The sequence below is a fragment of the Phacochoerus africanus genome, chromosome 9 (genome assembly GCF_016906955.1).
Source record: "Phacochoerus africanus isolate WHEZ1 chromosome 9, ROS_Pafr_v1, whole genome shotgun sequence".
Lineage (NCBI taxonomy): Eukaryota > Metazoa > Chordata > Mammalia > Artiodactyla > Suidae > Phacochoerus > Phacochoerus africanus.
The window spans coordinates 78,813,768-78,828,133 of record NC_062552.1 but is presented as its reverse complement, the minus strand read 5'-3'; positions in this window follow the sequence as shown (position 1 = coordinate 78,828,133).

Below are 14,366 nucleotides of genomic sequence, written 5' to 3'. Positions count from 1 at the left end.
TGAAATGTTAAACAAGAAAATATACACAGTTCCATTCATGGCTCAGTGATCAATGAAACCGACTACTATCCATGAGGATGCTGTTTCCATCCCTGGCCTTGCTTTGTGGGTTAGGGATCTGGTGTTGCCATGTGAGCTGTGGTATGGGTCACAGATACAGCTTGGATCCTGTGGCTGTGGTGTAGGCCGGCAGCTATAGCTCTGATTCAACCCTTACCCTGGGAACTTCCATATGCTGCAGGTGCGGCCCTAAAAAAAAAAAAAAAAAAAAAAAAAGGGAAAAAAAAGAAAAAATATATAATGTGAGGAAGTTTTTTTTTTTTCTTTTTGGTCTTTTTGTATTTTCTGGGGCTGCGCCTGCGGCATATGGAGGTTCCCAGGCTAGGAGTCAAATCGGAACTGTAGCTTCAGCCACAGCAACGTGGGATCCGAGCCACATCCGCAACCTGCACCACAGCCCAAGGCAACACAGGATCCTTAACCCACTGGAGCGAGGCCAGGGATAGAACCCTCAACCTCATGGTTCCTAGTCAGATTTCTTAACCACTGAGCCACGATGGGAACTCCATTGTGAGGAAATTTCATAGAGGTGTGCATAAAGTTCCATGAGAAGAAGAAAAGAGATTTGACTTGGACTGATTGAAACTGGCAATAAATCATCCATCATTCATCCATCCATCCATCCCTCTTTCCTCCATTCCTCTATTAAACAAAAGTCTGTGGTGGTTAGTTAGTATATATAAATCACTGTGCTAGATGTCACAAACCAAAGGGAATAAAAACAGATCCTTCTTGAAGCAGTGTTAACTTGGTATGGGAGATAAAACACAGGTAACTGGGTAATACTAATAGCAGCTCTTTATGAGCCATTTCTTTGTGACAAAGCTACCTGAGGCTCTGTTTTGCAGTGATCTTGTGAGGTAGGCATTATTAACTCTGTTTTCCCAGTTAGGAAATTGGGGTTAAGAGAGGTTAGTAAATTGCTAAGGGTCATGCAGCTGTGAATTATGGAACTGAGTCCCTAATACATTTATCTTACAACAAAGTCTGTGTTCTAAATGCTATGTGAATTCTGGGGTGTGACTTTGGGTTTAAATTGACTTCACCACTTATCAGCTACATGATTTGGGGGGGCATTTTATTTAACCTCTCTGATACTCAGTTTCGTCATATAAAAATAAGGTTAATAGTATCTATTTCATAGGATTGTGGTGGAAATTTAACAAAACTCAGTTAAAGCCTTTGGCCCAGTGCCTGGCCAATCTTTCAAGCTCTCTACATTTGTTGACTAATATTATGCTGTCCTGCATAGGTAGCAAGGGGTGAAGGCTAGGAGAGATGCAGATCAAATATGTATACATTTAGAGGGAGGAAAGCTCATTTCAAACTGGAGGGCAGGAGGGTGAAAGATTAAAGGTGGATGAAGTCACTTAAATTGAAGTTTTTGTTTTTTTTTTAAGATAAGACTTGAACATTTAGATTAAGATTTAGAATAGGAGGCTCTGTGGAGGAAAACAGCAAGGAGCTTATTATCTGTGGAAAGTGACAAGCAATAAAAATGCAAGTAAATAAATTAGATAATTACTGAGAGTGGTAATTAAACAGGATAATGGGAGAGAAAGTAGGGTGGAAAGGTGGGGCTGCAAGGTAATCCATTAGAGGGAAAACTTGAATCTATCCCCAGGTAGAGGGCTGTTCATATGTAGATTGACCACTATCCATGAATGACTACTGAATAATGGCCCTAACTGACGGAAATGCAAATACTCTTACAAACAGGGGCTATTAGTAATGCACATATGAAAAACCTCTGATTTAAGCAGAAGAACAACAAACCCCCCTAATCAATCTTTGAATGAATTGATCTGTGAATGAACACATTCACATCTAAATGATTTTTTTTTTTCTTTTTAGGGCCTTACTCGAGGATATGAGGTTCCCAGGTTGAGCTACAGCTGCTGGCCTACACCACAGCCATAGCAACACAGGGTCCGAGATGCATCTGCAACCTACACCAACGCTCACGGCAACGCTGGATCCTTAACCCACTGAACAAGGCCGGGATCGAACCCACAACCTCTTGGTTACGAGTCGGATTCGTTTCCACTGTGCCACGATGGGAAGTCCCACATCTTTGTGATTTTGATGACAAGAAAATAACATTTTTTCTTTGCCTTGTATCTTCTCTCAAGCTAGGATTAAGTAAAATTAGTCAAGGCTACCCTACTCTTATCACTCATTTAATTATTTATCCATTCAGTTTACTATGTGTTTGTCACTATACTTTGCCTGGGGAGTACAGTGGGTAGTTTTCCTTGGCGGTCTCATCTCTTGCTCGAGTGCATTTGGAACAGGAGGACGTATCAGCACCCAGGCAGGTACTGACACAGGTCTACTGATGTTTTTGGATAGGGGTGGGAGAGAACGTGGTAATATAAAGGGTCCAGAGTGTGTCCTGAAATGGTCTATGTTCTCACAAAGGGTCCCTGATTCAAGAGTTTTGGGAAAGATTTTTAATGCTCCCTGATTTTATTTGAACTAAAACATTATTTGCCATTCGTATCCCTCTGTGCATCCCATTCCAAGGCTCACTCCGTCACTCCTTCTCCTATACCTGTCCTCATCCTTTGCTACCCAAATTCACCAAATGAGTCTCCACCTCACAAGCCATTCCAACTCCTGCTGTTCTTCATAGCCAGTCTCTGGGCTCAGCCCCAAGCCTGGAGGGGCAGAAAATGGATTCAGAGTTGCTGCTCAAACAGAGATCCCCATGGAAACCAAAGGGCTAAGAAAACAGAAAGAGAGGAAGAGGCAGCTACTGCCTGACCTTTTATGCTCACTCTCCAAATTCTTTTTGCTCTTGGGCGTGAAGGCAAGTGCTTATTTGTATAACTAGTGAAACCAAAGAACCTGCCCCCTGCCCCCTCCCCCAAATTTCATGAGGACCTCGCTTCGCTTTGATCGTCAGTGAGGTACAGTGGGACATCGCCACCTGGTGCTAGAAACACAAAATTACTGCCAAGGTGAGTGATGAGTGAGAGCCTGCAATGCAGGTTTAGCAGCAAAAGGAAGAGGATGCAGACTTAACATGCAGGAGCCACTCCCAGGAAAGTATTTAGCATTTAGTACTTGCTCCTTCTCACATATATTTTAAAAATATTTAAATATCTTTATGTTGATAACTCAGTTTTTTTTGTTTTTGTTTTTGTATCCAATCCAAATATGGGTACACAAGGTCTAGTCTTATATCTCCCAACTCCACAGGAGTTATTTCCTACCCAAATGTCTTCTTACCATAAATTCAGTGTAATCCCAGAGCTGGAAGGTGCTTTTTCCTTCCTTTTCCTTCTAGAGGGCACCCTTTGCTAGTTTACTGTTTATTCCACAGTCTTTTTTTTTTTCTTGCCTTTTTTTAGGGCCTAACCCTCAGCATATGGAACTAGGGGTCAAGAATCAGAACTGCAGCTGCCAGCCTATACCACAGCTCACCACAACACAGATCCTTAATCCACTGAGCGAGGCCAGGGATGGAACCCGAATCATCATGGATATTAGTTGGGTTAGTTACCAGTGAGCCACAATGGGAACTCTTCTACTGTCTTTTTGATATGGCCTCTCTGGTTCCTCAGGGGTATGACACTTTTTTCCTCCCTTGTTTTTTTAGGGGTATATGGAGGTTCCCAGGCTAGGGGTTAAATCAGAGCTGTAGCCACAGCCACAGTAATGCCACATTGGAGCCACATCTTTGATCTGCGCCACAGCACATGGCAATGCCAGATCCTTAATCCACTGAGTGAGGCCAGGGATCGAACCTTTGTCCTCATGGATACTTGTCAGATTCCTTTCCGCTGAGCCACAATGGGAACTCCTAGGGGTATGATTCTTAATGCTGCCACTAGAGGTGGTCTGTGCCCCCTGCCTCCTCCCACCCATCCATAGGTACTGTCTCTTTCTTTTCAGGAAATAGGAAGGACTAGGGAAGGACAGATCCATCTCCTTCCTCTTGTTTTTTTTTTTCTTTTTTGTCTTTTTGCTATTTCTTTATTGCTTTTTGCTATTTATTTTTTGCCGCTCCCTCGGCATATGGAGGTTCCCAGGCTAGGGGTCGAATCGGAGCTGTAGCCACCAGCCTACACTAGAGCCACAGCAACACGGGATCCAAGCCGAGTCTGCAACCTACACCACAGCTCACGGCAACGCCGGATCGTTAACCCACTGAGCAAGGGCAGGGACCGAACCCGCAACCTCATGGTTCCTAGTTGGATTCGTTAACCACTGCGCCACGACGGGAACTCTCCCTCTTGTTTCTCAGGAGAGATTCACCTGAGGACTTGTGATGTTCTTAACTGGAAAGTTAGGGCAGTTTCAGAAGGGAATTACAATGTCAGAGAGATAAAAATTGAAGTTTTAGCCAGCTTAGATTTTCCCTTTACTGTGCAAGGGAAGATACCTCAAGACTTGAATCTTTAGAGGAAGTGTGTCCCCATTCCTGGCCTGATGGAGGAGAGAGATAGGCTTCAGATTCTGGAATTTTTAAGTCCAGTTTTCTGAGTTCTTTAACTCTGATGAGTTAAAGGGGGTGAGGGATTCCCCGTTCCTTCCCACTATAGCAGGATATCTAAACCACATCTAGTTATCTTGTCCCCTAAAGCAGCTTTGCCTCCCAACTTTACCTTCCCTGTAGAAGGCATTTGCTTCTATTAATTAGTCAGAATTCACTTTCACTTTCCTTCTTCCTAAGAAACAATACTTTCCTTCTTCCTAAGAAACAATAACAGAAACAGAAATACGGAAAAAACCAAAGCAATAACCACAGAGCAATCCTTATATGAAAATATTTCTCATGGTTGTGTCTCAAAAAACACTGTGAATGGAGTTCCCATCGTGGCTTAGTGGTTAACGAATCTGACTAGGAACCATGAGTTTGAGGGTTCGATCCCTGGCCTCGATCCAGTGGGTTAAGGATCTGGTGTTGCCGTGAGCTGTGGTGTAGGTTGCAGTTGCGGCTTGGATCCTGTGTTCCAGTGGCTCTGGTGTAGGCCAGGAGCTACAGCTCCGATTAAACCCCTAGCCTGGGAACCTCCATATGCTTCATTCGGCCCTAGAAAAGATTTAAAAAAATAATAATAAAATACTGTGGAAATATTCTCTTTTTATTTCCACAGGTACTTCCTAGTCGCTATCTTTAGCTCTTTCCTCCAAAGAATCACCTCTAACCTTCCTCCTCCCACTTCTAGGCTATTTCTTCACCACCATCTTCATTCTTTATTGCATCCTACGAACTTTTTTTTTTGTTAGTTTTTTTTGGCTACACCACAGCTGTGGAAATGCCAGACCCTTAACCCACTGTGCCACAGCAGAAACTTAAATATCACTTGCATCGGGACCCTCATCTGTCCCAAATATTTCAATGGCTCTTACATTGCTACTACATGCAGTAATATCCCCCTGTTTCCTGAGACCTCATCTTTACCAAATGGCCTTATTCTTCCTGCCTCTTCCTCCCTCTGCTGCAGTTTGGCCAGGCTACTTCCTGGCCCCACATTCACTTCCACCCCTGCACTTCCTCATGTCCTAGAGCCCTCCTGCCCTCCTCCAGCTTCTATGGGTCTCCGTCTCCTCTGGAAGGCTGCAATACTTTTAGTATTCTGTCCACAACCTAACATGGAACATTGTTTGCTGCTCTTTATAATGTGTGTTAGCTTTGTCACCCCAACTAAATAGTCATCTACGTCAGAGAAGAGGTCAGGGCTTTTATGCACCTTCTATTACGCCACAGCTCTGGGCACAGTGTTGAACACACTCTAGGATCTCATTAAACTTTCTACTTGCATACGAATCACCTGTGACCTCTCCTTTCTCCACAATAGCACAGTACATTGTTTGTACCTTGATTATACCACTTACCAGAGTTTACCTTTTATCAAAGGTGGAGCTCATACCTGTTTCTCTGGCTGCACTGAGAATTCCTCAGGCATAGAGACAATATTGTGTTCATTTTGCACTACTCACAGCATTTAGTAGAGTGCTATAGTAAGAAGAAACTCAACAACCTTTTGTTTCCAGCATAAATACTTTTATATAACCGAGGGAAAACAAGTCGCATATTTCAAAGATAAATCCATTGAGAGGAAAATGGTAAATTTTTTTTTTCACTTTTTAGGGCCACACCCTCGGCATAGGGAGGTTCTCAGGCTAGGGGTCTAATAAGAGCTACAGCTGCCAGCCTATGCCACAGCAACGCAGAATCTGAGTTGCATCTGTGACCCTACATCATGGCTCAGGGCAATGCCAGATCCTTAATCCACTGAGGCGAGGCCAGGGATCAAATCTTGTGGTTACTAGTTGGGTTCGTATCTGCTGTGCCGTAACAGGATCTCTGAAAATGGTAAATTTAAACAAAATTTTTTTTCTTTTCTTCTTTCGTTTTGCTTTTTAGGGCCACACTTGCAGCATATGTAAGTTCCCAGGCTAGGGGTGGAACCAAAGCTACAGCTGCTGGCTTATACCACAGACTCATCAACTCAGGATCCGAGCCGTGTCTGCAACCTACACCACAGCTCATGGCAATGCTGGATCCCTGATCCACTGAGGGAGGCCAGGGATCAAACCTGTGTCCTCATGAATACTAGTCGGATTCATTTCTGCTGTGCCACAATGGGAACTTCAAGATTTCTTTTTAAAAATATATTTTTGTTATAGTTGATTTACAGTGTTCTGTCAATTTCTGCTGTACAGCACAAAATTTCTGTAACAACTATTCCATTTACAACAAAACACCAAGTTTAAAAATTTATTATTAACTTTTATGTGCAAAGAACTATTGTTTCTTTCACCAGGTAAATCCTTTGGATAATCCATTCAAGGAAAATCATTTAGACAAGCTTGATGAATCCTATATTCTTCTTATAGTCTTGTGAACACTGGCTGCATATATTGAGGCCATATTTCTGGATCAGACCATCCAGTTTGAGCAGACTCAGAAGAATTGAGAAACATGGCTGAAATTTTTTTTGGGGGGGAGGGGGGCTTCCCTGCAGTATATGGAGTTCCCAGAACAGGGATCAGATTGGAGCCATAATTTCTATCTATACCACAGCTTGGCAACACAGGATCCTTAACCCATTGTGCTGGGCCAGGGATTGAACTTGTGTCCTGGTGCTGCAGACACCACTGATCCTGTTGTGCCATAGCAGGAACTTCAACACAGCTGAATTTTTGAAAGTGGGTTCAACATGGCTGCTGGCGATCCATCCTGATTTCAGGGGTGCAGGAGTCAAAAGGTCAGTAATTGGTTTTGTTTGTTTTTCTAATCAAATTCTTCAAGATTCCACCCTGGATCTTTCTCCACGATACTTTTTTTGTGTGTGTGTCTTTTTGCTATTTCTTGGGCCGCTCCCGCGGCATATGGAGGTTCCCAGGCTAGGGGTCCAATCGGAGCTGGTAGCCACTGGCCTACACCAGAGCCACAGCAACGCGGGACCCGAGCCAAGTCTGTGACCTACACCACAGCTCACAGCAACGCTGGATCGTTAACCCACTGAGCAAGGGCAGGGACCAAACCTGCAACCTCATGGTTCCTAGTCGGATTCGTTAACCACTGCGCCATGACGGGAACTCCAGGATACTCTTAATAATAATGATGATGATGGACTTGCCGTCATGGCACAGTGGAAACAAATCTGGCTAGGAACCATGAGGTTGCAGGTTCTATCCCTGGCCTCACTCAGTGGGTTAAGGATCCGGCGTTGCTGTGAGCTGTGGTGTAGGTTGCAGACATGGCTTGGATCTGGAGTTGCTGCAGTGTAGGCCCGTGGCTACAGCTCTGATTAGACCCCTAGCCTGGGAACTTCCATATGCCGCAGGTGTGGCCCTAAAAAGACAAAAAAAAAAAAAAAAGATGATGATGATGACAATAGTAACTAACAACTATCCCTCACTCTGTGCAATGCACTGTACTAATTGTTTTGCTGTTCATATTTACAACCTTATGAGCAGGACTGGGATGAGGCAAGAGAGGAATTTGCAGAGCAAAATTTAAGAGGCACTGACTCAGTCACACAAGTGTACTTTTGCATCCTATGTGCTCCCCCTGATTTTTTCTGGCCGCGCCCTTAGCATGTGGAAGTTCCCTGGCCAGGGGTCAAACCTGCATTACAGCAGCCATGAGCCATTGCAGTGACAACTCCAGGTCCTTAAACCAACTGTACTATGAGGAAACTCCATCCTAGGTGCTTCTTTTGCTTCATGCTTGTCCTGGCCCTACTTAGGAAGAAGGTACTAGTATGTACCCCTTTTTCAGATGAGTAAAATGAGACACTGAGAGATTAAGTAACTTGCTTAAGGTCACTCAGGTAGTGGGAGAACTGGTACTTGAATCCTAGTGGTCAGGCCTCCGAATCTGCTTTTAACCAGTTCCCTACACTGTCTTTTTAAGTGCTAGGTTATCTTTTTAAAGTTCTAGGTTGGAGTGCCTGCTGTGGCTCAGTGGTAATGAACCTGACTAGTATCCATGAGGATGTGGGTTCGATCCCTGGCCTCAATCAGTGGGTTAAGGATCTGGTGTTGCTGCGAGCAACAAGATGTAGGTCACAGATGGAGCTTGGATCCAGTGTTTCTGTGGCTGTGGTGTAGTAGTCTGGCAGCTGCAGCTCCAATTTGACCCCTAGCTTGACAACTTATATATGCTACAGGTTGAGCCCTAAAAAATGAAAAAATGAAAGAAAAAAGAAAAAAAAGTACTAGGTTAAGAGTTTCTGCTGTGGTGCAGTGGGTTAAGAATCTGACTGCAGTGGCTCAGGTCACTGTGGAGGCACAGGTTGGATCCCCAGCCTGGCACAGTGGTTAAGGATCTGGCATTGCTGTAGCTGCTGCATAGGTCGAAACTGTGGCTCAGATTCAGTCTCTGGCCTGGGATTGGGATCTTCCAAATACAGTGGGTTCAGACATTAAAGAAAAATAAATAAATGAAATAAAAGTGCTAGGTTAACTTTAACCTAGTAAAGTGATCATATAATGGGTAGAATTAGATAGAGATCCATACAGACTCTCTGGATATGGGCCTGAAAAGACTTGGAAAAGGTAAATGTATCAGGTAGCCTGGGCATAGCAAGGGGAGGCAGCTGGAATGTGTTCGTAACTGACAGAAACCTGAATTATGTGATCACACAGTCACTTGCCTAAGGAAGACTGTAAACACAAGGGGAGGGGTCTTCTTGGAGCCTAAGGAAAAGGGGTCAGAGATCAAGACTCGTATGTTGAGCCAGTGCTCTCTGAGAGAGCAGCTGTGGCTACTCACTAGGCTCCACCTAGGTCTGTAAACTCATCTGCTTATGGGCCAGACTGTGTACCACCAAGTGGGTATGTTGAAGTCCTAACCCCTAATGTGACTCTATTTGGCAATGGGGCCTTGAAGGAAGTAATCAAGGTTAGAGGAGGTCTTAAAGGTTGGGCCTTAATCCAACAGGACTGGTGTCCTTATAAGAATTAGAGCCATCAAGGGTGTGTACGCGGGAGAGAAGAGGCCATGAGCTAAAAAGAAGGTGGCCCTCTGTAAACCAAAGAAAGAGGCCTCAGGAAAAACCAACTGTGCTGGCAGTTCAGTCTCGGACGTCCAGCCTCCAGAACTGTAAGAAATACATTTCTGTTGCTTGAGCCACCCTGTCTGTGGTATTTTACTGTGGCAGTCCTAGTAGACAGTACAGAGCCCTCCAACTGCTGGCCCCCCTTTTCTACTTTGGTGCTCACAAGTGACCTGAATATAATTTCACCTCTGAGGTATTCCTGATTCCAGGATAGGGGTGCTTTAAGTAATGTACCTAGCCTCTCTAGCCGCTAGTGAGAAAGAGTCTCTAATCTTTTTGTTTGTTTGTTTTTTTAGGGTCACTCTGGTGGCATATGGAAGTTCCCAGGGTAGGGGTCAAATCAGAGCTGTGGCTGCCAGTCTATGCCACAGCCACAACAATGCCAGATCCGAACTGCATCTTTGGCCTACACCACAGCTCACAGCAACAACGGATCCTTAACCCACTGAGCAAGGCCAGGGATCACATCTGCATCCTCATGGATTCTAGTCAGGTTCATTACCTCTGAGCCACCCTGACAGGAACGCCAATAGTCCCTAATCTTGAGCCCCATAAGAATTTTTGTCTTTTTGTCTTTTTCAGGGCTGCACCTGAGGCATATGGAGGTTCTCAGTCTAGGGGTCCAATTGGAGCTACAGCTGGTGGCCTATACCACAGCCACAGCAACATCAGATCTGAGCCACATCTGCAATGGCTTATAAATATCCTTTCTAAGAGTGATTAATTAATATTTTGCCACACCAGAGGCATGTGGAAGTTCCTGGGCCAGGGATCCAACCAGCACCACAGAAGTACCCTGAGCCACTGCAGTGACCACGCCAGATCCTTAATCCGATGCACCACAAGAGAACTCCTTAAAAGTGAGTATTTTAATTGGTTTACTATAGGAGGCAGGAGGAATCTATTTGTTGATAGCAGCACTTATCCTAGGAGGCTCAGATAGGCTAATCTTGAACCCATACTCTATAATTTACAAGGCCGCAGAGATGGAAACAAAATGATTAACAGAGACCCCCCCTCCCAAGCTTGTTTTGCAGAGTACCAGGGGAAACCAGGAATGGAATAGAAACAACTTGCTAACAGCCCCTTGGACGGAGCATCTGGCAGGCACATTGGGGGACCAGAATGACTAATAGTGAACTTTGGATGTCACAGGCCGAAAATCCACTGCATGTAACATATAGAATCCCCTGAAAGGGCACATGTGACCCGTGAAGAGGCATGAAGGATAGTAGCACCTGTGCTGAGAAAACTTGAAACTTACATTTACTTTCCACCAGTCATTTTTGAGTCCCTTCTCCCTCTTGCTTCCTACTTCCACAATAGATAAACACCCTACTCAAATTGGGGAGACCAATCTGAACATTGCTGTCTCCTTGCTTGGCTGCCCTGCAAAAAAGCCTTTTCTCTCTGCAAAAGACCTCTGCTGCCTCAAGTGTTGGTCTTTCTGTTGCAGAGGGAAATGAGTCCATTCACTGGGTTACAATATGAAAGGGGATTCTGGAGGGAGCCAGAATTGCCTTAGCATTATTAAGCCAGAGTTATTTCACAATAAGTTGAGGCAAAGGAATATGTGTTCCTTCTGTTGGATTCAGAAGAAAATTAATCATCACAGTGGCAGTGTGGGGAGTTCCTGTCTTGGCTCAGCAGTTAACGAACCCAACTGGTATCCATGAGGACATGGGTTCAATCCCTGGCCTTGCTCAGTGAGTTAAGGATCCCACATTGCTGTGGCTGTGGTGTAGGCCAGCAGCTATAGTTCTGATTTGACCCCTAGCCTGGAAACTTCCATATGCCACCATTGGGCCCTAAAAAAAAGACCCAAAAAATCCCCAAAACATAAAACAATGACAGTGTGTGCTTGCCCCTATTCAGGAGACTACCTGCAGTACTTCTTGGCAGAAGGAATGAACAAGAGTTGAAATGCCAATCTTCTCCCTCTCCACCGAGGAAGCAGAAGCCCAGGTTGGGGCAGGCACGTACTGCTATTGTTAGACTCTCACAGTTATCATACAGGATCCCAGTGTCTCCCAAACATAGTTTAGGGGGATGTGATAGTTTTCTCAGGAAGAGAACCTAGCAACTAGGCTAGAAGGCTCCTCTTAACTAGCTATTAGCACAATTCCATCACCTGCTTGTAGCCACAAGTTCCAGCTAAGGGCCCATTAGAGGGATTCTAGGGCTCAGCACAGGAAGAAAGCATAAGAAATGGTCCATTTTCTTCAGGGGGGTGTGCTTTCTTGTATGAACTCTTTCAAATTATAGGTGGTGCATCTCTTCCTGGTTTTGTGTATACATAGGATGAAACAAAAAACATATTCAACATGTTGACTAATTGTTCTTTTTTATCTTCTTTTCTGAAGTTCTGTTTCCCCAACTTTTATTTCCATCTTTTGGCCTTCTCTGGTTCTTTTCCAAAGTCTTCTTTGAAAATAGATTGTATTATTTTGAGCAGTTTTAGAGTCACAGCAAAATTGTCCAGAAGGTCCAGAGAGTCCCCATATTCCCCCTGTACATGCACACGCACATGGATAACCTCCCCCATTATCAACATCCCCTTGGGAGAGGTGCATTTGCTACAATTGATGAATCTTTTTTTTTTTTGGTCTTTTTAGGGCCACATCTGCTGCATATGGAAGTTGCCAGGCTAGGGGTCAAATCAGAGCTGCAGCTGCTGGCCTCTGCCACAGCAATGCAGGATCTGAGCCATGTCTGTGACCCATGCCACAGCTCATGGCAACGCCAGATCCTTAACCCATTGAGCAAAGCCAGGATGGATCCCGCATCCTCATGGATACTAGTCAGGTTAGGAACACCCACTGAGCCGCAATGAGAACTCCCTCTACCTGGTTCTTATACTGAATATTGAAGAAAAATTCTCTCTTGCTTCCAGCAGGAGAAGTGAAAATGGAGCTTTCTGTTCTTAAAAAGTCTTGCCTCCAGGGGAAACTGTTTAACCAGAGACTAATCTGCTGGGGGTATTATCAAAACCTAACTGATCTGGGAAACGGGAAATACTCAACTCCAGCCTGCTCTAGTCATCCTGTCCCAACTGTGCCATGAGAAGGACATGTGAAGTTCAAAATCCAGAGGTCCAGGCTCACCAAAATAAGATGTAATCATAGGACTGTAGAATGCTTTCCCTCCTCTCAAACCTCACCACCATACTACTAACAGCATATTTATAGCACTTCCTTCTACCAAGAAACTCATGCCCAGCTATCAAAAAAAAAATTTCAAGACATAACAAAAGGCAAAAGAAAAAAAAAGCAGTTTGAAGAGACAAAGCAAGCATCAGATAAGGCAGGGATGTTGGATTATTAGACTAGAATTAGAAATAATTACGATTGTGATGCTAATAGCTCTAATGGATAAAGTAGACAGCATGCAAGAACAGATGGGCAATGTAGGCAGAAGGATGGAAATCCTAAGAACCAAAAAGGAACACAAGAGACAAAAAAAACAAACCGAAACAAACAAACAAAACACTGTTGCAGAACTAAAGAATGCATTTGATGGTCTTATTAGTAGACTGGAAGCAACTGAGGAAAGAATCTTTGACCTTGAGGATATCTCAATATACATATCCAAAACTGAAAAGCAACAGAAAAGAGACTGAAAAAAACAAACAAGCAAACAATAGCACAGAATACTCAAGAGCTGTGGGACAACTACAAAAGATGTAACAGGAGTTCCCGTCGTGGCACAGTGGTTAACGAATCCGACTAGGAACCATGAGGTTGCGGGTTCGGTCCCTGCCCTTGCTCAGTGGGTTAACGATCCGGCGTTGCCGTGAGCTGTGGTGTAGGTTGCAGACGTGGCTCAGACCCCGAGTTGCTGTGGCTCTGGCGTAGGCCGGAGGCTACAACTCCGATTCAACCCCTAGCCTGGGAACTTCCATATGCCGCGGGAGCGGCCCAAGAAATAGCAAAAAGACAAAACAAAACAAAACAAAACAAAACAAAAAAAGATGTAACAATCAGCCATAGGAAAAGAAATGAGAAAAAACTAACTACATGGAGACTAAACAACATGCTACTAAAAAGCCAATGGGTCAATGAGGAAATCAAGAAGGAAATAAAAAAATACCTGGAGACAAATGATAATGAAGACACAACCACTCGAATCTATGGGATGCTGCAAAAGTAGTGCTCAGGAGTTCCTGTCGTGGCACAGTGGTTAACGAATCTGACTAGGAACCATGACGTTGCGGGTTCGATCCCTGCCCTTGCTCAGTGGGTTAACGACCCGGCATTGCCGTGAGCTGTGGTGTAGGTCACAGACGCGGCTTGGATCCCGTGTTGCTGTGGCTCTGGCGTAGGCTGGCAGCTACAGCTCCGATTCGACCCCTAGCCTGGGAACCTCATATGCCACGGGAGAGGCCCAAGAAATGGCAAAAAGACAAAAAAAAAAAAAAAAAAGTAGTGCTCAGAGGGAAATTCATAGCAATAAAGGCCTTCCTCAAAAAAAAAGAAATGTCTTAAATTGACAATTTAACCCACCACCTAAATGAATCAGAAAAAGAAGAACGAACAAAACTTAATGTCAGCAGAAGGAAGGAAATCATAAAGATCAGAGAGGAAATCAATAAAATAGAGATTCAAAAAACAGTAGAAAAAAAATCAATAAAACCAAGAGCTGTTTTTTTTTTTTGTCTTTTTGTTATTTCTTGGGCTGCTCCCACAGCATATGGAGGTTCCCAGACTAGGGGTCTAATTGGAGCTGTAGCTGCTGGCCTATGCCAGAACCACAGCAACGTGGGATCCAAGCCACATCTGCAAC